Source organism: Somniosus microcephalus, chromosome 4 (assembly GCF_052327205.1).
Source record: "Somniosus microcephalus isolate GS21.2 chromosome 4, FLI_Smic_1.0, whole genome shotgun sequence".
Classification (NCBI taxonomy): Eukaryota; Metazoa; Chordata; class Chondrichthyes; order Squaliformes; family Somniosidae; genus Somniosus; species Somniosus microcephalus.
In genome coordinates this window covers 161,698,969-161,724,089 of record NC_140990.1, presented here as the reverse complement: position 1 = coordinate 161,724,089, position 25,121 = coordinate 161,698,969, and the positions used below count along the sequence as shown (strand labels likewise).

Below are 25,121 nucleotides of genomic sequence, written 5' to 3'. Positions count from 1 at the left end.
AAAGCCCCAGCACCTGAAAATGTTTCACAATTAAGGTCGTTCCTGGGATTAATAAATTACTATCATAAATTTTTACCGAACTTATCAACTCTTCTGCACCCTCTTAATGAACTGCTACAAACAGGAGTAATTTGGAAATGGAACGAAGACTGCAAACGTGCCTTCCATAAATGCAAAGACTTAATCACATCCAAAGAAGTTTTGGCTCATTACAACCCATCACTGCCAATCAGACTGGCGTGCGATGCATCCCCTTACGGCATAGGAGCAGTATTATCGCATAAATTCCCTGATGGCTCGGAACGGCCGATAGCTTTTGCGTCACGCTCATTGAACTCAGCTGAGCGTAACTATGCCCAAATCGACAGGGAAGCACTCAGCCTGGTATGGGGAGTAAAGAAATTCAACCATTACCTACACAGACAAAAATTTACCTTGTTGACTGACCATCAAGCCCTCATCTCCATATTCAACCCTAAAAAGGGTGTTCCCATTATGACAGCGCAAAGGCTACAGAGGTGGTCCCTTTTTCTAGGGGCACACCAATACAACATAGAATACAAAGGATCAAAACAGCATGGGAATGCTGACAGTTTATCGCGTCTACCGTTGCCAATGGTAGAAGAGGCACCTACAGTAGACCCAATGGAGATGTTCCACTCTACCATAGTGGAATGTCTACCAGTAACAAATTCTGCCATTGAAAAGGAAACGAGAAATGACCCGACTCTTTCACGGGTCTACGATTTAACAGTGAAGGGATGGCCAGCACATGGCGAACCACTGTTGCCAGCATTCTCGCAAAGAAGAGAACAGCTGTCAGTGTGCCGAGGAACCTTGATGTGTGGATCCAGAGTGGTGATTCCACCCAAACTCCAGGATAAAGTGCTAAAGGAGCTTCACGAGGGGCATCTGGGTGGAGTGAAAATGAAGAACCTAGCCAGGGCGTTTGTATGATGGCCAGGTATCGATGGAGACATCGATGAAATGTCCAAGAGCTGCCTAGGATGCCAGAAGGTCCAAAACGCTCCACCACAAGCCCCTCTACATCCATGGGAGTGGCCCTCATCTCCCTGGCAAAGGGTACACATCGACTTTGCTGGTCCATTTATGGACTCAATGTTCTTAATCGCGGTTGATGCACACTCCAAGTGGCCGGAGGTAATAAAGATGTCCTCCACCACCACGGAAAAAACCATCACAGTATTAAGGACCATATTTGCCAGGAATGGGCTGCCGGAACAGATCTGTTCTGATAATGGACCGCAATTTGTGTCCGAAGAATTCAGGAAGTTCTTAAAAACAATGGGGTTAAGCACTACACATCCGCCCCATACCATCCCGCCACCAATGGATTGGCTGAAAGGTTTGTCCAGACCTTCAAGAAGGCCATAAAGACCATGGGTAATGAAGACATAATACTTCAGCACAGGTGGATAACTTTTTGTTCGCATACAGGAATGCAACACATATGGTTGCCAACCAAACTCCCGCCATGATGTTCTTCAATAGAAACCTAAGATGCCGGCTGGATTTGGTCAAGCCCAACATCAGAAGGGACGTGGAGAACCGGCAGTTTCAAGGCATGAATGAAAGGCCAACTAGAACCTTCCAGATAGGTCAACAAGTTTTGGCCCGGGACTACCGTACCGAGAAATGGCAGCCTGGAACTATCTGCACACGACTAGGACTATTGATGTATACCGTGGACATCGGAGAAAGCATAATAAGGCGCCATGCTGACCAAATCATAGAGTCATCCGAAAAGGGACAACCTACACCACAACTCTATACGCCGAACGATGAAGTAGAGATACCCATATCTACCTCCGATCCGGTGATACTGGAACCCGATGAACCCGACACTGGCATTCAAGCCGAATCAGCCTTGCCAAAAGAACCTACTACATCACCAGAAACTACTACACCACTGAGGCGTTATCCGGACTGAGTCAGGAAGCCTCCAGAGAGACTGACTTATAATTAATTAACTACAGCAATGTGTATATTATTTTTCTTATAACATGTAATTAATAATTACTTAAAATATGATGTACTGGTTAGCTAAAAGGGGAGGAATTGTAGTGTATGTGCCTTTAAGAGCCCCATATGTGCTGTAATGCCGGTAATGGCCACTCGGGCTATATAAGCCTGTATATTGTGTTATATCCGTTAGTACCCCTCCAGACTTTGCTTAGTAAACACCTATGAACCAACTCCTGTCTTCAATGTCTCTATCAACACACGGACACTACAGTTAACAGGCAGTTAACAGACTTTTTTTCAATGTTGCCGCTTCTGCCTTGGGCTTCCTGACATCCGGACACCACGCCAGGTAATTGTGGCATGTTGTGAGTCTGCTGTAATGTTTCTGCATTGATGACAGCTGCAGAAGTGGTGTGAAGGATCCAATGGTGCCCTGGTGAGTTTCATAGGTAAGAAAATGTTGGGAAAAATAATTTTTAATGCATTTACACTTTTCTGTAGGTAACAAGTTTTGAATTGTATGTCTAGTCCCACCTCATTGGGAGAACATCTCTCACCAGTGACAGATCGCTTCTGTAACCTCACCTGCAGCTGCCATCTGTTCTAGCCTAAGGAGGAGTCATTGGGGAGTCTAGGTGCAAGAGCTCACCTTTGTACAGTGATTGTCAGTGTTTGCAGCACCTCAATGCTGTCAAACACTGAGAAATGAGCTGTCAAAAAAATTGGGCGTGGTCCCTTTAAGAAAACCGGCAGATGACGCATCATCAAATTATGTCATCTGACTGGCTTCCTCTTAATTGGCTGGCAAGCCCGCATGGCGGGTTTAACAAGGCCAATTGACATTAAATCGCGACCGTGAGCCAGATGCAGTTGGGGGTGGGACTGGAACCCGGAAACCAGCTGACCCGCTCCCAAACTGCATCCAATGAGAAAATCGCAGCCTTTGTGTCTGTCTTCATGGAAGAAGATACAAAAAACCTCCCGGAAATAGTGGACAACCAAGGCTCCAGCGAGAATGAGGAACTGAAAGAGATTGGTATCAGTAAAAAAATAGTACTGGAGAAATTAATGGGACTGAAAGCCGATAAATCCCCTGGACCTGATGGCCTACATCCTAGGGTTTTGAAAGAGGTGGCTATAGAGATTGTGGGTCCATTGGTTGTCACCTTCCTAAATTCCATAGATTCTGGAATGGTTCCCGTGGATTGGAATGTAGCAAATGTAACCCCACCAAGAGAAAACAGGGAACTACAGACCAGTTAGCCTGACATCAGTAGTAGGGAAAATGCTAGAATCTATTATTAAGGACGTGGTAACAGGGCAATTAGAAAATAATAATAGGATTGGGCAGAGTCAACATGGATTTATGAAAAGGAAATCACAGAATCACAGAAACCCCACAGTGCAGATAGAGGCCATTTCGGCCCATCGAGCCTGCACCGACACATATCCCACCCGATCCCCGTAACCCCAACACATATCCCACCCTATCCCTGTAACCCCACCTATTTAATCCCCCTAACACTAAGGGTCAATTTATCATAGCCAATCAACCTAACCTGCACATCTTTGGACTGTGGGAGGAAACCGGAGCACCCGGAGAAAACCCACGCAAACACGGGGGGAATGTGCAAACTCCACACAGACAGTCGCCCGAGGCCGGATTCGAACCCGGGTCTCTGGCGCTGTGAGGCAACAGTGCTAACCACTATGCCACCGTGCTTAACTCGTGTTTAACAAATCTGTTAGAGTTTTTTGAGTTTGTAACTTGCAGAATAGATAAGGGGGAACCAGTGGATGTCGTGTATTTGGATTTTCAGAAGGCATTTGATAAGGTGTCACACAAGAAGTTATTAAACAAAATTAGGGCTCATGGAATTGGGGGTAATATACTAGCATGTATTGAGGATTGGCTAACGGACAGAAAACAGAGAGTAGGAATAAACTGGTCATTTTCGGGTTGGCAGGCTGTAACTACTCGGGTACCACAAGGATCAGTGCTTGGGCCTCAGCTAGTCACAATCTACATCAATGATTTGGATGAGGGGACCAAATGTATATATCCAAGTTTGATGATAATACAAAGCTGGGTAGGAATGTAAGTTGTGAGGAGGATGCAAAGAGGCTTCAAAGGGATATAGACAGGCTAAGTGAGTGGGCAAGAACATGGCAAATGCAATATAATGTGAAGTTATTAATTTTGGTAGGAAAAATAGAAAAGCAGAGTATTATTTAAATGGTGAGAGATTGGGAAATGCTGGTGTTCAGAGGGACCTGGGTGTCCTTGTACACGAATCACTGATGGCGATGGTGTGCAGTTCCATGGAAAGGATGGCCACCTGTATGGAGCAGCAAATGAGCCAGTCCAACGAATACATGCTTGCTGTGGACAACAGCTGGCAGATACTCACTGACCTCATCTCGAGGAGGGATATAAATGTAGACTTGTGCCTTCATCGCCCCACTGATGTGCAGCAAGGTGCTCTCCAGCTCCTTGCTAGCAGGGAAGTGTGGGTGGCCCATGAGAGGGATGATGTTGAGAGGGAACATGGAAGTGGGGGCTCTTCTCAAAGTGCTCACATTTCTCCCCTGTTGCCTTCCACTCAGTCAGTGCCCCACATGCTTCCTCGGATCCCAATGGCCGAGTCTGCCCCTGCATAGTTGCAGGTGGAGCCTTCTTTGGTGGGGCCCACACAGGTTCCAAAACCCAGAGGACCTCCGCCAAAATATTCAAAGCAGCCACAGCAGGAAAGTGAACAGCCTGCCTCTACCTCTGCTGAAGCTACAGGGGTCGCACCTCGTAGAAGCAGGCGGAAAAGAAAAACGATACAGCCCTAGATGCACATGTGTATGCACATGGATGTATGAACAAATATTAGTGATAAGTTTCATTTCAATTATGAAGCACATCGATTTATTTCTTTGCACCACTTCCCAGTCTTGTCCAGTTTTGTCTCCTACCTGGGAAGTGACCTTGCCACTTGGAGTGAATGGTGAGACATTACTTAACCTCGCGCAATGGGGGTTTGGGTGAGAGGAGTGGCTTGGTCATTGTAGGACTGCTTTTTGGTGTTATTATGGGGTGAGGGGTGGGGGGGTGTGGAACCCAGTACAGCATGTGACTGCCATATGGGTTCCCTGGAGCAAGTTAAGTAAATCTGGCCATTATGAGGCCATCCTGGGCCTCCCGGGCAGCAATGTGCGCTGCTGCAGGTGCCAGCTCCATCTGAGGTTCATCCACCTCCTCCTCCTCATCTTCCAACTCCTCCTCCTCTGAAGAGGCTGTGTGCTCTGCACCTTGCTCCTCCTGCAGCTCCAGTCCTCGCTGCTGCGCTATGTTGTGCAGCACGCAGAAAATGATGATGATTCTGGAGACCCTGGCTGGTACTTACTGAAGGGCTCCTCCAGAGTTGTCAATGCATCTGAAGCGCATCTTCCACACCCCCCACACCCTGGTTCTCAGGTGCTGTATTGGAGGTATTGATGGAGGAGGCTATCAGGAGGAGGGACATCCTTTTCCCACCAGGTAGCAGGAAGGTCTCCAGTCAAGCTGTTGGCAGCAGTGGGCACAGATGGCAGAGCGGGTCATCGCCAGAAGCATCACACCATGGACCAGGCTGTAATGCCAGAAGAAGTTTAATGACATGACCAGGGCTGTTAAAGTAAGTCTCCTAACTCCTATTTGGCATCACTCTCTGCTTAACCCTGCACTACCTGTTTCCCCAGCACTCACAACCCTTCCCTCCCCCGATCACAAGCACTTTCTTTCAATCACTGCAGCACACTTCACTCAACCTCCTTTTGCTCCGAGTGCCACACTGCACGTTCTACTCTCCTCACTATTACTTTCTTCACCTCCTCACACCCTTTCCACCAGCACCACTATACTACCTTGACATGCACATCCTCAAAGCATCTCACTAGGCTACCACTAATAGTCTCCCTTCTTTCTTGCATGGCAAGCTTTCAACTAATAATAAGGATCAGATGAGGACAGGAGGAGGGAGAGTGTCCATTAACATCCTCTCCCCAGTCGAGGAGCACGTTATGGAGATTATGGGTCGCGTCAGAGGTGTGGCAAGTAGCAAGGCTGGAGGACACATTCTGTAGGGTTCTTGGGGGAGAGAGAACTGGCTGAGTCATCTGTTACAAACTAGTGTGACCAGCAGAAGTTAGCTTACATTTTTTAAAATGTCATTTTGTTTTTTAATCTCCTGCAATACCTGGTGCAGTCAGTCACTCTGTGATGAATTCGCAACATAGAGACAGGAGGAGGCCATTCTGTCCCTCGAGCCTGTTCCATCATTCAATTAGATCATAGCTGATCTGTATCATAGTTCCATTTACAGGTCTTTGATCCATATCCCTTAATACCCTTGCATAGCAAAAATCTATCCATCTCAATCTTTAAGATTTCAACTGACCCCCAGCCTCAACAGCCTTTTGGCAGAGCGAGTTCCAGATTTCCACTACCCTTTGTGTGAAAACTGCACTAGGTAAGGCAACCCTTTAAATTTTGTTGCATGACGTATTCACGTCGTTTGTGTTTTTACAATATGGTTGGACATACTGTACACCTGACTACACTTCTGGAGGGAAATCAGGGAACTGGCTGGAAGGGTGGCAGGGAGGTAGTGTAATGGCCCTTTCCCTAAGTCCACCCAAAATCAGGCAAAATGAGAGTGGAAAATCCACTCCATTGATTAGGAGGATTAGGAGTCCTTACCACGGTGTTCATCTCATGCTTGATTTCCTCCTTCTTCTTCTGTACCTCCTCCAGCTCTTCAGCAGAAAGTATGGGAGGAAGGATTCGAGCAGTGTAAGTCTCTAACTTCAGCTAGAGTCAAAGACATAAAATAAAATCATATTGTAAGGAACAGAATATCAACTGGCATTACACAACAGGAGAGGAAATGATCCTAAATCAAGAACCTTTATTACTCAGGCACATAGGAACAGGAGTAGGCCATTGAGCCCCTCGAGCCTCTTCTGCCATTCAATGAGATCATGGCTGATCTGCGACCTAACTCCATATACATACCTTTGGCCCATATCCCTTCTCCGATTTAAAATTATCAATTGATCTAGCATCAATTGCCGTTTTTGGAAGAGAGTTCCAAACTTGTACAACCCTTTGGGCTAGAAATTCTGTTGCACCCCATTTGGGGCGATAACTTTTGAAATCTGTGAAAATTATTGCCAGTTGATAATCCTTTTTTGATCCCGGGAACTTCAGTTGTAGCACTCCAAGATGGAAGTGGAGTGCTAAATCAAGTGCTAACCACTTCTCTTAGGGCGCTAAAGTGTGTGAGCGGGTCGGTAGCGGCAGAGCGCTGAAGAATGTGCAGTGCAGTGCTATCGGCATCAGAGGCTCCTTCCCTCGCTTAAAGGGAAGGGCCAATGATGGTTTGCAACATTATTCTTCTTAGTTCTGTGGGGCCAGGGGACCTGCGCGACTTCCATTACAGCCCCAATCACTCTCTGAGAGTGGAGGGCTGAGGCATTGCGCAGCAATGAGGTTTCAAAAACTTTCAGCAGGCACCATACTGGTGCAAAGAATGAAGTTTGGCCTCCCTGACCACCACTGCCTTTAATTATCGCTCCCCAAGTGGCCAGCCGCGGCGACAATGCCTCCTGTTGCTGCCGTTGTTGATGCCCGGCAATGCAGTAGGGGGCGGGAGCGAATTTCACATCTGGGGCGGGAGAAGTGTTTCCTAATTTCACTCTTGAAAGGTCTGGCTCTAATTGTTAGACTATGCCACCTAGTCCTAGACTCCCCAACTAATGGAAATAGTTAATAAAAACAGAAAATACTGAAAATACTCAGCAGGTTAGGCAACATCTGTAGAGAGAGAAACAGAGTTAATGGCCTGGAAATTTGGGTCTCCACGGGTGAGTACGCACAGGGTACTCACCCGTAGGCCTAATGGAAGTGCCGGTTTCGTGCATGCACTGCGCATGCGCGGGAAACTGGAACTTCCATTCCCTTGAAAGAAGGGGTTCAGAGGTCGTATGCGTGCGCCGGAGAGGCAGCGCGTGCGCATTGAACTTACGTTTTTTTTCCAGGTTTTTCCGGGAGGTTAAGTCTCCAGGAGTTACACATATAAAAAGCAGGTGCAAGGCCTGCTTTTAACAAGGTAAGTGGTGAATTAATTAAAATTAAAACATTTTTTCCACAGGTTTATTTTTTTTAAATACTTTAAAGAAAGGTAAGTTTATTTTTAGCCCCGTTAGAAAATGTACCTAATTTTTTCAAAAATTTAAATTATTGTTTAAAATAGTTATTTTATATAATTTATAGTTATTTTAAAAATGTGATTTAAAAAAAAAATGTATTTGAAGTTTTAGTGATGTTTTGGGGCTTATAGTATTTATGGTTTTGACAGCTCTTCCTTTCAATTTTATTAATTGGCATTCCCTGCTACCATTGGCTCTCCATGGCCCACGTGATCCCAGGGGACGTATCGAACTAACTGCGCCCCTGGGATACGCAAGCACTGTGCGCCAGCAGTTGGAGCAGGCACAGGATCGGAATCCCACGCGGGCCCACAGCTCAACGGCCGGTGTGCTAGGTAAGTGCAGGTCGGAGGCTTGCACCTGCGGGAAGGTCAATGACCCTTCGTCAGAACTAGAAAAAGTTAGAGATATAACAGATTTTTAAGCAAGTGTAGGGGCAGGGAGAGTGGGGAGGGAAGGAAAGAACAAAAGGGAAGGTCTGTGATAGGGTGAAAGGCAGGAGAGATTAAAAGACAAAAGGGATGATGGTGCAAGGCAAAAGGAGATGGTAATGGGACAAGTTAAGAAACAAAAGATGACTCTAGATGAGGCTTAAATGGCAATGGTAGAATCATCAACAGCTGCCATGTGAGAGAAAAAAAAAACATTTTTTTTAAATATAGGGGCCAAGGTTAGAGTCTGAAATTGTGGAACTCGTGGTGAGTCCAGAAGGCTGTAAAGTGCCTAAATGAAAGATGAGGTGCTGTTCCTCAACTTACATTGAGCTTCGTTGGAACAATGTAAGAGACCGAGGATGGAGAGATCAGAGTGGGAGTGGAGCGGATAACTAAAGTGACAGGCAACCAGAAGCTCGGGGTCACGCTCACAGACTGAACGAAGGTGTTCCACAAAGTGGTCACCCAATCTGCGTTTGGTCTCCCCAATGTAGAGGAGACCGCATCGTGAGCAGCGATACAGTATACTAAATTGCAAGAAGTACAAGTAAATTGCTGTTTCACCTGGAAGGGGTGTTTGGGGCCCTGGACAGTGGGAAGGGAGGAGGTAAAAGGGCAGGTGTTGCATCTCCTGCGCTTGCATGGGAAGGTGTCGTGGGAAAGGGAAGGCGTGTTGTGGGGTGATGGAGGGGTGGACCCACTCCACTCCCACTCTGATTTCTCCGTCCACTGTTCCAATGAAGCTCAATGTATGCTCGAGGAACAGCACCACATCTTTCGATTAGGCACTTTACAGCCTTCTGGACTCAACATCGAGTTCAATAATTTCAGACTATAACCTCGGCCCCTATATTTTAAAAAAATGTTATTTTTTCTTTTTTTCTCTCACATGGCAGCTGTTGATGATTCTGCCATTGCCATTTACACCTCATCTAGAGTCAACTTTTGTTTCTTAACTTGCCCCATTACCCCCTCCTTTTGCCTTGCACCATCATCCCTTTTGTCTTTTATTCTCTCCTGACTTCCACCCTATCACAGACCTTCCCTTTTGTTCTTTCCTCCCCTCCCCACTTTCCCTGCCTCTGTACTTGCTTAAAATCTGTTACATCTCCAAATTTTTCCAGTTCTGACGAAGGGTCATCGAACTGAAACGTTAACTCTGTTTCTCTCTACAGATGCTGACTGACCTGTTGAGTATTTCCAGCATTATCTGTTTTTATTTCAGATTTCCAGCATCCGCAGTATTTTGCTTTTGTATTAATGGAAATAGTTTCTCTCTATATATCTATAGTAATCTGGGATGTAATGCTTAAGTTATCCACCAGATGGAGACAAATATTAAGGGATCATATTTACCAGTGTTAAGTTAATGTCCTGGCACACCACTTATTAAGGTAGTGGCATTGCATTCTGGGTATGACTCAGAGGTTGATCCTCCATCTTTGTGATCGCACAGTAAGAATTGAGAGTGTGTTTGCTGCAGCTGTAAGAGCTATGTTCTCTGCTACATATGTATAATTAAACAGTTAAAGTTTTGGTTCCTGAAGTCTGGCTTATCTCAGTTTCTGACCTTACCACTCGGATATCACATTTGGCGACGAGGCTGAACAGATCTCATCTTGAAGAAGGGAAAATAAAAGAAAAGCACTGAATCAAGGAATCATGGCTGCTATGGTAGGACAGCTCTTTGCTTTTGATGTTCAGACGCAGACCTGGAACGAATACTGTGAGTTGCTACTGCATTTCTTTGAAGCAAATGATATAGTTGATGTTGGGAAAAGGAGAGCTATGTTGCTCACTTCCGTAGGAAGTCAGACGTATAGTTTAATGAGAAACTTATGCAGTCCTGAAAAGCCGGGAGACAGATCATTTACTGACTTAGTGGCCTTGCTAAAGGACCATTTCAATCCCAGACCGAGTGAGATTGTACAGCGTTTCATATTTAATTCACGGAACAGGAAACTGGGAGAGACTGTATTGGATTATGTAGCAGTGTTGAGAAAACTGGCACATGATTGCAATTACGGGAACAGTTTGAAAGACATGCTGAGAGATAGGCTTGTTTGTGGGATAATGGATGCTCGAATGCAGAGGAGATTATTGTCCGAGACGGGGCTTACATATGAAAAAGCGTTGGAACTTGCTCAAGCCATAGATACAACTAACTGTGATGTAAAAGAAATACAAGGTTCAGACTGGGCTACGACAAAGCAAGTTGGAGGTCCGGTTGTGCACAAGTTAAATATGAGTCGTAAACCACAACATGAGCATGTAAAGGCATGTTATAGATGCAATGGAGATCACCTGGCGAGGGAATGCAGGTTTCTGGAGGAAAAGTGCCACAAGTGTGGGAAAAAAGGACATATAAAACGTGCATGCTGAGCAAAAGCTACCCTGGAGGTACACAAACCTAAAGGGGGAGAAAAGCAACACCTAGTAAGAGAAGTGAAAAAACAGGGAGCACATCACATCAGCGGAGAAGCTGAGAAAGAAGATGACATGTTCATATTGCATAGTATGGTAGAGGACATTCCAAAAGTGGATCCTATCACTTTGCAACTGATAGTAAATGACTCTAAGGTGAACTTTGAGGTGGTGTTACCATAATGTACAGGGAAGAGTACTCAAAATTGTGGAACCGTGCAAAAGTTCCAGAGTTAAAGTCTTGCTCTATGCAGCTTAAAACCTATACCGGTGAATGAGTGGTGACATTGGGCACAGCTACTGTAACTGTGAAACACAGGGACACCGTGGAACAGCTACCTGTAGTTGTAGTATCGGGTTCTGGGCCAAACTTGTTAGGTCGGGGCTGGATACGAGAACTTAAATTAGATTGGGGAGCAATAAATCAACTAGAGGGAGGCAAGACTTGTTGATTGAACATGAAAATGTGTTCAAGGAAGAACTTGGAACATTTAATGGCCCCCCAGCTAAGATTTATGTCGACAAGGAGGCACTGCCAAGGTTTTTTAAACAACGACCTGTGCCGTATGCCATGAAACCAAAGGGAGAGGCTGAGCTTGAGCGTCTTTTGAGAGAGAACATTCTGGAACCCGTAAAATGTTCAGAATGGGCAGCTCCCATTGTACCTGTTTTAAAATCGGACAATTCGGTAAGAATCTGTGGAGATTATAAATAGACAGTAAATAGGGGCCTAGAAATTCAGTTGCGTTCGCCAGCCGTTAACGCCATAAGAGGGGTAGATTTCCAGCGCTAGGCACTTAGCGCCCGGGCGCAGAACGAACTGCGCCTACGCCCAACTTCAGTTGTCATTTAGCGCCGGCGCAAAGTGTTTGCGCCCACTCAGCTGCGCGCGCAGCTTATGATGTCATTTCGTCGTGCAACGCTGTTTGTGCGCCCCAAACCGGAAATTCAGTGGCGCCCACCCAATGTGGGCGTGGCGTTGTTAAGAACTGTGAAGTGGAATGCAACAGAGGCCCTGCGGGCCTCGGGGAGCGCTAATTAAAGGGCACTTACACTGACCTATAAAGCCCAGCCATTTTGCTGCAATGACTTTAGTTCTTTGGATTTCTGGACAGAGACCAAGGAACAGAGCTTACTGATTTGGGACAACATAGGAGAGGTATTTTTGGCTTCTGGCCAGAGCTTGGAAATTTGATTCATTGTGATTTCACTGTTTGCAAGTTTATTATGGGGGCTGTATGGGGTGGCAACCCTCAGTTGCAGCATTATGTGCGAAGGGCTCGCAGACGCTGTGTGAGAGGGCCAGCCATGCCTAGACGCAGAGGGGCCATCAGGCGTCAGCAACGTAGTCCTTACCCACTCAGGGAATACCGGCAGCAGGTGTCCTATCTCACCATGACTGCCGCGCAGTGTGTTAAGAGGCTGCGCTTCAGAAGGGAGGTGGTTGCAGAGATCTGCCAGCTGCTTCACCGAGATCTGCGCCCGCAGCTGATGTGCAGGACGTCTCTGTCGGTGGAAGTGAAGGTCACGGTGGCTCTGAACTTTTATGCAAGCGGCTCCTTCCAAGCCGCTGCTGGGGACATAGCGAACATCTCCCAGTTCGCCGCGCATCGCTGCATCCGGCAGGTCACCGATGCCCTTTTCGCGAGGAGACACCAATTCATCTCCTTCCCCATGACCCTAGAGAGGCAGGAGCAGCGTGCAGTCGGATTTGGCAGGATCGCGGACTTCCCCATGGTGCAGGGCGCCATTGACTGCACGCATGTGGCTATGCGGGCACCTATCAACAATGCCGAGGATTACCGCAACCGGAAGGGCTACCATTCCCTCAATGTACAGCTGGTGTGTGACCACAGGCAGTGCATCCTAGCTGTCAATGCCCGCTTTCCAGGAAGCAGCCACGATGCATTTATCCTGCGCCAGACTACTGTGGCTGACATGTTCGAGGCACAGCCTCCACCAAGGGGATGGCTTATTGGGGACAAGGGCTACCCTTTGTGTACATGGCTCATGACCCCGCTCCGCGCACCCAGGACCCCTGCGGAGGAGGCATACAACGAAAGCCATCAAGCCACAAGGAACATCATAGAGCAAACGATTGGCGTCCTCAAGCAACGGTTCCGCTGCCTGGATCGCTCCGGCGGATCTCTACAGTATTCGCCGGATAGAGTCTCCCAGTTCGTCGTCGTTTGCTGCATGCTGCACAACCTGGCTATCCGCAAGACTCAGGCACTGCCACCTGACGTAGCAACACCACCTCAGGAGGACGCGCAGGAGGACCATGAGGAGGAGGAGGAGGAGGAGTACCAGGCCAGGAGGGAGCCACAAGGTCCAAGGGCCGTCCGCCGGCGGCTTATTGAACGACACTTCTAGGCCCCCTGTCAGGGAATGGCTTGTGGCAATGAACGCACCTGAATGCAGCCGCTCCGCAAGCCCTCAGCCGCTTAACGCAACAACCACTGGAAACATGACACCTGGACAAGCTGAATAAATAAAAAGCTTTATTTAACAAACTCAGGGCCCTTCCCACATGAAACAGAAAAACAGACAACACCCCCCAAAAAACTGTGAAAAGAATATCTCACTCCCACAACCTGGGGAGGAATAACAAAACTTGCCCATCCAATTGGCCTTCATCCTCGGCCTTACCAAAAGAAGCCCCCCCACAACAGAACACAAACACCCCCATATAAAAAACCATTGGCCTTCATCCTCGGCCTTACCAAAAGAAGCCCCCCCACAACAGAACACAAACACCCCCATATAAAAAACCATTGGCCTTCATCCTCGGCCTTACCAAAAGAAGCCCCCCCACAACACAAACACCCCCATATAAAAAACACCGTTGCCACCATACTCTACTGGGTGTGCCGAGAGGGCGAGTCCTTGTGCAGCCTTGTGCGGCCCCTGCCCGACCTGTTGCTCTGCCTCAACCTGGGCCCTGTGGGTGTTGCAAGGCTGGGGGAAGGCTCCTGAGGGGCAGAATGCGTGACGGCAGATGCCCTTGGGGGTCGGCCTAAACGAGGTCCGGCCCTGGAGGGGCCGGCTGCTGACTGCTGCAGCTGTGGCTGCGCAGCATCAGTCTCTGCAGCAGCTCATCGCACCTTGGCTGGGGGAGTTGCAGTGGCGGCTGCAGCAATGGGGGCAAGCTGGCTGATGGCACGCGCTCGCTGTTCGCCAGAGACACTGGCACTCGGCCGGGCTGGCAGTGCAGCAAGCGCAGCAATCTGGTGGAGGCCAGACCGCTGTGCTGCAGCAGGGCGGCGGGTGCCCTGGCGATGCTTCCGCGACACAGCGAGTGTGGCAGAAGTGAGTGCCCGAACTGCCCTGGTCTGTGCCTGCATCAGATCAGTGAGTGTCTGCACGGCACCACTCATGAACTCGCGACTCGCGTCCTGCGCTGCCGCGAGTTGGTGGACACCTCTGTCCTGTGCTGCCGCGAGTTGGTGGACACCCCTGTCCTGTGCTGCCGCGAGTTGCTCGACAACCCTGTCCTGTGCTGCCGCGAGTTGGTCAACACCCCTGGCGTGTGCTGCCGCGAGTTGCTCAACACCCCTGGCCTGTGATTCCCCGAAAGCGGCCACACTATGAGCCAGGGACTCAATGGCCTGAGGCAACTGTCCCACAACCCCCATGAACTCCTTGTGGCGCCGCTCCGAATCCGCCGACATTTGATCAAGGAGGCGCACCTCCTGGGCGAGGTCCGTCTCCGGACTGGAGGCCGGACTCTCCCTCTGGGGAGAAGGCCGCCGAGCTGGCCGACCCTTCCCGCGTGCCTGGACGCCACTGGGCCCAGCAACTGCCCTCCCCTGCAACACTTCCCCCCTCTGGGGAGAAGGCCGCCGTTCTGCCCGACCCTTCCCGCGTGCCTGGACGGCACTGGGCCCAGGAGCTACACCCCCCTGCAACACATCCCCCTGGCTCTCCTCCAGGCAAGACGTGTCCCCTCCATTGCCATCCCCTGGCGCAGATGATGCTTCCCCCGATGTGCCGCCTTCCTGTTGGTCCTCGTCGTTCTCCTCTTCCGAGGGTCTGGCACTCTCTGCTTCAGGGACCTCCTCCTCACCAGCTGAAAGCAGGAAGGCACAAGAGTAGCTTTACAGTGAGGACAGGGCATCAGCGAGAGAGGCATGAGTGGTGGCATTCAACGCATTGGTCGGACAGTGGCAAAGGACGTAGATCTGATGCGCTAGGGGAACGAGAGAGGTCCAAACGGTCATGTCCTTACCATTGGGTCGCAGCACAGGGTCGGCATCTCCAATGGCAACAGGGCCAACCACCCGGCCACGCATGAGTCGAGCCACGCTCTCCTCCAGCTCACTGAGCTCCTGGAACTGGGCACGGCCTCCCCCGGTGACATTCTGGCTCTTCAAATTCCGGGCCATCTTGGCCTGCAAGAGAAAGGACGGCCTCTAAGTACATTGTGGTGGCCTGTTGTTGTGCGCACTGCCTCCCATGGTGGAATAGCTTGGCCAGTGTGGTGGCCTGTTGTTGTGTGCACTGCCTCCCATGGTGGAATAGCTTGGCCAGTGTGGTGGCCTGTTGTTGTGTGCACTGCCTCCCATGGTGGAATAGCTTGGCCAGTGTGGTGCCCTGTTGTTGTGTGCACTGCCTCCCATGGTCGAATAGCTTGGCCAGTGTGTTAAGTGCAGAAAGTGCTATTGAGGATTATGCCAGTGCCATAGCTGCGGGAGGAGGGCTGGCCATTAGGCCTTTGAGGTCCCTTTGCCCATAATGTGAGGTGCACATGCAAGGATGAGGAGGACACTGGAAAGGGTACTCACCTTGACCATCCGAGTGAGGTCGTTGTACTTCTTGCGGCATTGGTCACCAGTCCTGGGGACATCGCTGTTGACTGACACCCTCTGGGCGATTTTCCTCCAGGCTCTCCTGTACTGCCTCCTGGGAGCCTTCTTGCCACTGTCCGGGCACAAGATCTCTTTGTACCTTTCCAACCCCCTAACCAGCACCCTCAAAGCATGCTGGGAGAAGCGCTGCGCTCGTTCACGGGCCTTCTCCATGGCTTCAGGCGTTATTTGGGTCCACCAGCAGTGTTCAGGCCTAGCTGCAGGGCTCCACTATCCAGGGCGTGGCTGCAGACAAAGTCGACCCTTCCCCCTTTAAGAGCTGGCCGGCGTCAGGGTGTCTGCTGTCAATCAAAACATGACCGCACCTGCGCTGCGCCCGGCCTCGGCGTTATCAGTCCGCACCGCCGGCTTAGCGCCTGAAGATAGGAGTGCAACGCCAGTTTCAGCGCTCGCCCAAACTCTTGGCCAGATCTACTGAATTTCGGCGAAGTGACCTGCAGTTTCCGGCGGGCGCTAACTTTAGCGACCGCCTGACTTTACCGCCCCAAAAGTGGCTATACTGAATTTCTAGGCCAGGGTGTCTAAACTTGAACAGTATCCTATTCCTAAAACTGAGGATCTTTTTGCAAACCTGGCTGGAGGGAAGAAATTCACGAAGCTGGATATGAGTCATGCATGCTTGCAGATTACACTAGATGAGGATTCCAAGAAGTATGTAACCATAAATACACACAAGGGTTTGTTTACCTATAACCGTTTACCATTCAGTGGCTCATCTAGTCCAGCTATCTTCTAGAGGACAATCGAGGGTGTACTGCAAGGGATTCCACATGTTTCAATCTATCTGGATGACATTCTGGTGACGGGAAGAACCGACCAGGAGCATCTGCGCACTCTGAGAGAGGTACTGCAAAGATTGGATAAGGCTGGGTTACGGCTCAAGAGGAGTAAGTGCACTTTCCTGGGGAATGAGGCCGTGTTCCTGGGACATAGAGTGGATGCCACCAGGCTCCATCCAATCAACGAGAAGGTACAAGCACTGCAGGAGGCCCCTGCTCCTACAAATGTGACTGAGTTAAAAGCTTACCTGGGACTGCTAAACTATTATAACAGGTTTTTACCAAACTTGTCAACTGTGTTAGCACCTCTTCACAAACTACTGCACAAGGAGACACAGTGGCAGTGGGGAGAGGAGCAGAGGGTTTCATTTGAACAGTCCAAGAAACTGATACTGTCCTCGGATGTGCTGGTTCACTACAATGCAGAGAAAGACATCATTCTCTCTTGTGACGCTTCACCTTACGGGGTGGGGGCAATTCTTTCACACAGCTTGGAAGATGGAACAGAAAGACCGATAGGGTTTATGTCTCGAACTCTGACCCCAGCGGAAAAAACCATTCCCAGTTAGATAAAGAGGGATTAGCAGTAATGTTTGGGTTACAGAGGTTTCACAAGTACATATATGGCAGGAAATTTACCATATGCACCGATCATAAACCTCTTCTATCTCTTTTTAATGAGATGAAAGCAATACCACAGATGGTGTCACCCCGGATCCAGAGGTGGGCAGTGACGTTAAGGGCGTATGAGCATGTCATCGTTTACAAGGCGGGTAAGTACCATGGGAACGCAGATGCCTTGAGCCGTCTTCCACTACCAGGTACACCTATCCGTGCAGCTCCAGAGGACAGAGTTTTGATGTTGGAGGACACGGACACGGCAATTGTGACCGCAGAACAAGTAAGGACATGGACAGGTAAAGATCCAGTACTGTCTAGAGTCCGAAAATATGTAATGAGGGGTTGGCCACAACATCCGGAAGGGACTGATTTCACACCTTACAGTGTCAGGAAGACAGGGCTGAGTGTGCAGGATGGTTGCGTGTTGTGGGGAGCTCGAGTGATTATTCCACAGCCAGCACGACAGTCTATCCTAGAGTTCTTTGCAGCCGAGAGCGAGAGTCCCGAAGGCTGTGTTGCCTGCCCGGTGCCAGGGTTAAGGACATCTCCTCTGGGCTGGAGAGAAACTTGGAGTGGGAGGGGGAGGATCCAGTTGTCGGGGTCCATGTTGGTACCAACGACATAAATAGGACAAGGAAGGAGGTTCTGCTGAGGGAGTTTGAGCAGCTAGGGGCCAAATTAAAAAGCAGAACCACAAGGGTAATAATCTCTGGATTACTACCTGAGCCACGTGCAAATTTGGCTAGGGTAAATAAAATTAGAGAGTTAAATGCGTGGCTCAAAGCCTGGTGTGGGAGAAATGGGTTTTGCTTCCTGGGACACTGGCATCAGTACTGGGACAGGAGAGAGCTGTTCCGTTGGGATGGACTTCACTTGACCAGTGCTGGGACTAGAGTCCTGGCGAATCGAATAACTAGGGCTGTAGAGAGGGCTTTAAACTAATTAGTGGGGGGGAGGTTTTAAGAGAGCGAAAAATAAAAATGACAGCAGAGAAGGCAATAGAGCAAGGTAGCAGTGGGGGAATTAAAAACCAGAGCATGTCAGGAAGGGATAGAATGTATAATGATAAAGGTAAAGTAGTAAAAGGGGTAAAAGCAGGAATAAATTGTCAGAAATCATATTTGAAAGTTCTTTATCTGAATGCACGCAGCATTCATAACAAAATTGACGAGTTGACGGTACAAATAACTACACATGGGTATGATCTGGTGGCCATTACGGAAACATGGCTGCAAGATAATCATGACTGGGAACTAAACATACAAGGGTATTTGACAATTAGGAAGGACAGACAGGAAGGAAAGGGAGGTGGGGTTGCTATGTTAATCAAGAGTAATACCCACTGGAAATGTTATGTACGCTAAGTATGGTTATCAATCTTTAACATAGACACTGTATTATCATTGTTATAAATCCCTGGGTTAAAGTTGCCCATGTGAAGGTACGGCAAGAACTTTTAAGGACACAATGTGACTAACAGCAGACTTTCCATAATTCTGCACCAGTATCAACTGTTGCAGACAGTGAGGCTGCGCAGTCTCCAGGCAGAAACCCCAGGAGGAAGGGGTGGAGTCGGGTTTTTCGAGCGGGAAATGCGAGCGACTGGAAGAAAAGAGGGCAGGAGCTCTGAAAAGAGGGCTCAGGAGGCAAATGGCTGCCGCATCCCGTCCCGGGCTTCCAAACTCAGCCGCCGCCCTTCGTATTAGTAGCTCTGCATCCAGAACTCAAAGTGGGATTCAGTGATCGTGAAGAGAATTCAACGAAGGGGTTCGGAGTCGTAAGTCTTGCAGACATTATACATACCATGAGCTCCAACTTAAGCGCGCCAATGAAAGAGTGCACTCGAATTTGGACACAGGGACAGATTCCCCTTTGAATCCATATAAATGGAGAATGTATGTTTATTATGTCTAGATTCATTCTAATGTATGCAAATGTCTAATTTAGGTCATTGACCCGTAATCTTCTTATACTGTCTGACATTAAAACTATAAAGTAAGATAATTAGAATTAAGCCATTGTAGTAGTGATCTCCTTACTGGACTATAGAATACTGTCTACAACAGAGACCACATCTCACATATGTCTAGGGAACAGTGAAGGGGTTACATTTTGGGGGCTCGTCCGGGATTGTGGTCTATTTATGTCAGTAAACTAACAGTATTGAATGCTCATTGCTAAGAGAGTGGTTTGTGGTTTCTACTGGGCTGTTTGAGCATAAAAGATGGATGTTATTGAGGTTGAAGCTTGGTGCAAACGGAAGCAGATAGCTACTACCCATGCCATTGTGCTGAATGGTGTTGCTAACGATGAATTGTGTCAAAGCCTTTGGAAAGGTTAGGATAGTTGAGCGCTGCTTGGATACAGCTACCAAGAAGCAGTTTGTGTTGATCCAGACATCAGAGAACCTGAGAGGTCATGGTTTACCTGAGGCAGTTGGGCTTTCTGAAGAGGCTGGTCCCTGGCCAGTTCAGTTTGTCCCTATTATTACTAAGGAAGAAGAAGGGTTTCAGACCAAGTTGTTGTCATTCTTGAGACAAGGAAAGACTGTTGCTGATGTCAAAGGTCTGATAGGTCCTTCGGCCCTGGATATGAACACTCAGTTGGTCAGTGCCATTAGTTCTCTGGTGGATAAATGCACCAATCTGTCCTTCGAGGCTCAGGGATACCGTAAGCTCCATATGTTCTCAGGAGTGAGACCAACTCCCAGTGGGGAAGAGGAGTACGACGCCTGGGCTGAGCAGACCCTGCCTCTGCTAGAGGAATGGCAGTGCAGTGGCAATGTGAAGAGGCAGAGAATAGTAGAAAGCCTTAAGGGTCCTGCTGCTGACATTGTAAGATTCTTAAAGGCCCAGAACACCTCTGCTACTTCCTTTGACTACATGCAGGCTCTAGAAACTGCCTTTGGAACTACTTAAACCATTTCAGATTTGATGGTCAGATTCAGAAGCACATTCCAGTGTGAGGGAGAGAAGCTGTCCAGTTATCTGCTGAGAATAGACAAACTGCTGCATTGTATGTTACGGAAAAGAGGGATTGAGTTGCCTGAAATGAATCGGTTCCGCATTGAACAGGTTGTGCGAGGTGCATTGCTCGAAGACGTGACTGCTCTTCGCATACGCATGACCCATAAGTTGCAAGATCCACCTACCTTCACTGAGCTGCTAAGGGAAGTCAGAGAGGAGGAGGATATGCTTCAGGCCCGGAATGTAGCAAAGAGTGCTGTGATGTCCAAGCTTGTGACTCCTGTTACAGTTCCTACTCCTAAGGGTGATGTCAACCCTGAGATGGAACAGCTGAAGAAGGAAATAAATGTCATGAGAGCCGAGATGGCATATTTTCGGTCTAAGCCCAACACAGAAAGGGATGACGCACGGGTGCAAAAGGTTGAACGCCCTGCGAAGTCTAACAGCAAAATGAATGATTCCTCTAAAGGATATCCCCATGAAGGAGATAGACCTGGAGTCTTTTGTTATAACTGTGGAAAGGATGGACATTTCAAGCGAGAATGTAGAGGTGAGGAAAATCTAAAAAAAGTAAATGACCGTCTCATAAAACTTACCAAGATGTCGGGAAACTACAAAGGGGCACAGTAACGGAATGGCCTGCTGTCCCTGTAGTTAAGACACGTTCCGCTAAGTGCAATAATAGACGAGGGGGCATGAAAGACATCATACCTGAAGGTTTAGTAGGGCTGAGTTCTGCTGTATCAATGCAGATTGAAGGCATTTACACTAAAGCTATCCTCGACACGGGTTCTCAGGTTACCATACTGTACAGATCCTTCTATGACCGATACCTGACGCATTTGCCGTTAACCCCAATCAGTCTTCTGCAGATCTGGGGCCTTAGTCCTGCTGATTACCCATATGATGGCTATTTGTTGCTGAGGTTGGAGTTCTTGGAAGCTGATGTAGGGACCACTGAGACCATTGATGCACTTGTGTTGGTTTGCCCTGACCCCATGGTGAAAGGTGAGGTTTCCATACTGGTTGGCAGTAATACACCCATAGTGAGACGACTCCTGACAAGCTGCAAAGAGCAGGGAGGTGAAAACTTCTTGAGCACCAGACACATTCACCCTGTTTTCAAAAAGGCTTTTGAGAAACTGCCTGAACTTTCTTCCGACGTAGATGATAGCAAAAGAGGAACTGTGTGGTACGTGATACGCTTATCAATTACTTCATAAAAGGTGATGAGTCGAAGAAGAGATGATGAGTCGAAAGAAGAGATGAATAAGGCTTTTATTAGCTAAGAAGAGACCATGCTTCTTCGTGAGTGACTGAACAAGTCTGAACGAAACCCACACAGTGGTGGGTGGAGTCAGCTGAGGCATGCCTCCATACACAGCGCCACCCAGAGGTGGCAATATACAATACAGTGGTTTACCACATTCACCCCTTGTTTAATGTGAAGTCCGGCGGGGTGAAGGGTACTACAAGTTAAGTCTATCAGGAGGCCTTGTCTGACGTCCTGATCGTCGTGGTGGCGGCGGTGGTGTTGCAGCATCCGACGTCGGGTCTGGTGTCTGGGTGGTTGGCGAAGATTCCTGGGGCTTTGGCATGCCGTCTGCAGGGGTTGGGTTGGGAGGGGTGGTGGGGGATAACAGTGGTAAGGGGGATAACGGTGGTAAGGGGGATAACGGTGGTAATTCAGGGGTACCCGAGGGTGCGAGATCTCGTATGGAGACCGTGTCCTCCCGCCCGTCTGGGTATGTCACCCAGGCATACTGGGGGTTGGCGTGTAGGAGGTGCACCCGCTCGACCAGGGGGTCCATTTTATGCGTCCTCACGTGCCTCCGCAGTAGGACGGGCCCAGGAGAAGTCAACCATGCCGGTAGCGAGGTTCCCGATGTAGACTTCCGGGGGAAAACGAACATTTTCTCATGAGGGGTCGCATTAGTGGCAGTACAAAGCAGTGACCGAATGGAGTGAAGCGCTGCAGGGAGGACCTCCTGCCAGCGGGAGGTCGGAAGGCCCTTAGATTTTAGTGCTAAGAGGACTGCCTTCCAAACCGTCGCGTTCTCCCTTTCCACCTGGCCGTTCCCCCGGGGGTTGTAACTGGTGGTCCTGCTCGTGGCGATACCTCTTGTTAGCAGGTACTGCCGAAGTTCGTCGCTCATGAACGATGAGCCCCTGTCGCTATGTATATAGCTGGGGAACCCGAACAGAGCGAAGATGTCATTCAGACACTTGATGACCATGGTACTGGTCATGTCTGGGCAAGGGATGGCAAAGGGGAAACGGGAGTACTCATCAACTATGTTGAGGAAGTACACATTGCGGTCAGCGGAGGGGAGGGGCCCTTTAAAATCGACGCTCAGGCGTTCGAAGGGGCGGGTGGCCTTGATCAGGCTTGCTCTGTCCGGCCTATAGAAGTGCGGTTTGCACTCGGCGCAGATTTGGCAGCTCTTGGTCATGGTCCTGACCTCCTCGATGGAGTAGGGCAGGTTACGGGATTTGATAAAATGGAAAAACCTGGTGACCCCCGGGTGGCAGAGGTCATTGTGGAGGGACTGCAGCCTATCACTCTGCGCGTTGGCGCATGTACCACGTGATAGGGCATCTGGGGGCTCATTGAGTTTCCCTGGCCGATACAAGATATCATAATTGTAGGTGGAGAGTTCGATTCTCCACCTCAAGATCTTGTCGTTCTTGATTTTACCCCTCTGCTTATTATTAAGCATAAAAGCTACTGAACGCTGGTCAGTGAGCAGGGTAAATCGTTTCCCGGCCAGGTAATGCCTCCAGTGACGCACCGCTTCTACAATAGCCTGGGCCTCCTTTTCGACGGAGGAGTGTCTCGTCTCGGGGCCCTGGAGGGTCCTTGAGAAAAAGGCCACGGGTCTGCCCGCCTGGTTAAGGGTCGCGGCTAGGGCGAAGTCGGAGGCATCGCTCTCCACTTGGAAGGGGATGGACTCATCCACCGCGTGCATTGCGGCCTTCGCGATATCGTTCTTGATAAGAGTGAAGGCTGCACACGCCTCTGGTGTCAGGGGGAAGGAGGTGGCTTTGATGAGGGGCCTGGCTTTGTCTGCATAGAGGGGCACCCACTGGGCGTAGTAGGAGAAAAACCCCAGGCATCTCTTCAGTGCTTTTTGGCAGTGGGGAAGGGGTAGCTCCATTAGGGGGCGCATTCTGTCGGGGTCGGGCCCGATGACTCCGTTCTCCACCACGCAGCCGAGGATGGCCAGGCGCTTGGTGTGAAACATACATTTTTCCTTATTGTACGTTAGGTTCAGCCGTTGGGCCGTACGGAGGAAATTTGCTAGATTAACGTCGTGGTCCTGCTGGTCGTGGCCGCAGATGGTGACGTTATCCAAATAGGGGAAGGTTGCCCGCAGCGCGTTCTGGTCAACCATTCGGTCCATCTCCCTTTGGAAGACCGAAACCCCGTTGGTGACGCCGAAGGGGACCCTAAGGAAGTGGTAGAGGCGGCCGTTTGCCTCGAAGGCAGTATACTGGCGGTCCTCATGGCGGATGGGCAGCTGGTGGTACGCTGACTTAAGGTCGATGGTGGAGAATACTTTGTATTGCGCAATCTGATTGACCATATCAGATATGCGAGGGAGGGGGTACGCGTCCAGCTGGGTGTACCGGTTTATGGTTTGGCTGTAGTCGATTACCATGCGGCGTTTTGCAGTGGTTTTAACGACTACAACCTGGGCTCGCCAGGGGCTAGTGCTACCTTCGATAATGCCCTCCTTCAAGAGCCGCTCCACCTCGGAGCTGATAAAAGCTCTGTCCCCGGCACTGTACCGCCTGCTTTTGGTAGCGATGGGTTTACAGTCGCGGGTGAGGTTAGCGAACAGGGGAGGGGGGGGGACTTTTAATGTGGAAAGGCTGCAGGTGGTTTGCAGCGGGCGATTTAAAAGTTGTTGGTTGCAGACTGTGAGTGGGGGGAGGGGTCCACCGTATGCTAGTGTGACACTCTTAAGGTGGCACTGAAAATCCAACCCTAGCAGGACGGCAGCGCAAAGACGGGGCAGGACTAGCAGTTTAAATTTTTGATATTCAGTGCCCCCTACTGACAGGGTCACCACACAGTAGCCGCTGATGTCCATTGACTGGGACTTGGACGCCATAGAAATGCGATGGTGCGTTGGCAGAATCGTGAGGGAGTGGCTACGTACCGTGTCGGGGTGGACGAAACTCTCTGTGCTCCCGCTGTCGATCAGGCAACTGGTGGCGCGGCCGTTTACCGCGATATCCATCATGGAGCTGGATAGATGGTGAGGGAGGGCTTGATCCAGCGTCACGGAGGCCAGTATGTGGCTTAGTGAGTCACTATAGTCATCCGCCGAGACGGTGGTCGGTTCCGGTGACGGAATGGCGGTTGAGTGCGTTGGATACGATGGCGGCGGATGCCATGCGGCCGGGGGTACACAAAATGGCGGATAAGATGGCTGCTCCCACGGCCCGCACGCTGCGCTGCTGGCTGGCTTCCCCTTGCAGGCGTTAGCGTAATGGCCTTTCTTCCCGCAGCCCGAGCAGGTAGCTGTCTTAGCTGGGCAGTGCGCTCTGGGATGTTTTAACTGGCCACAGAAATAGCATTTTTGGGCCTGGTTACTGGGCATCGAAGCAGTTCTTACCGGAGGCTGCTGTCTCGGTTGGGTCGCTGCAGCGGTTGGTGCCGGGGGCGGCGGTCCCGTGTCCCACGGTTTCGATTGCCATGTCTCGGCGCCGTTACGGGGGTATGCCTCGAGGTTTCGGTGGGCCTCCTCTAACGAGAGCGCAAGGGCAATGGCCGTCTTCAGGTCGGGTTCCTTGCTT

The 25,121-nt window shown here is 49.6% G+C and overlaps 1 pseudogene; it reads right to left on the bottom strand.

Annotated features, from left to right (window-relative positions):
• LOC147119964 (uncharacterized) overlaps positions 1 to 25,121 on the bottom strand; it is a 1,277,156-nt pseudogene that overhangs the window by 208,202 nt on the left and 1,043,833 nt on the right.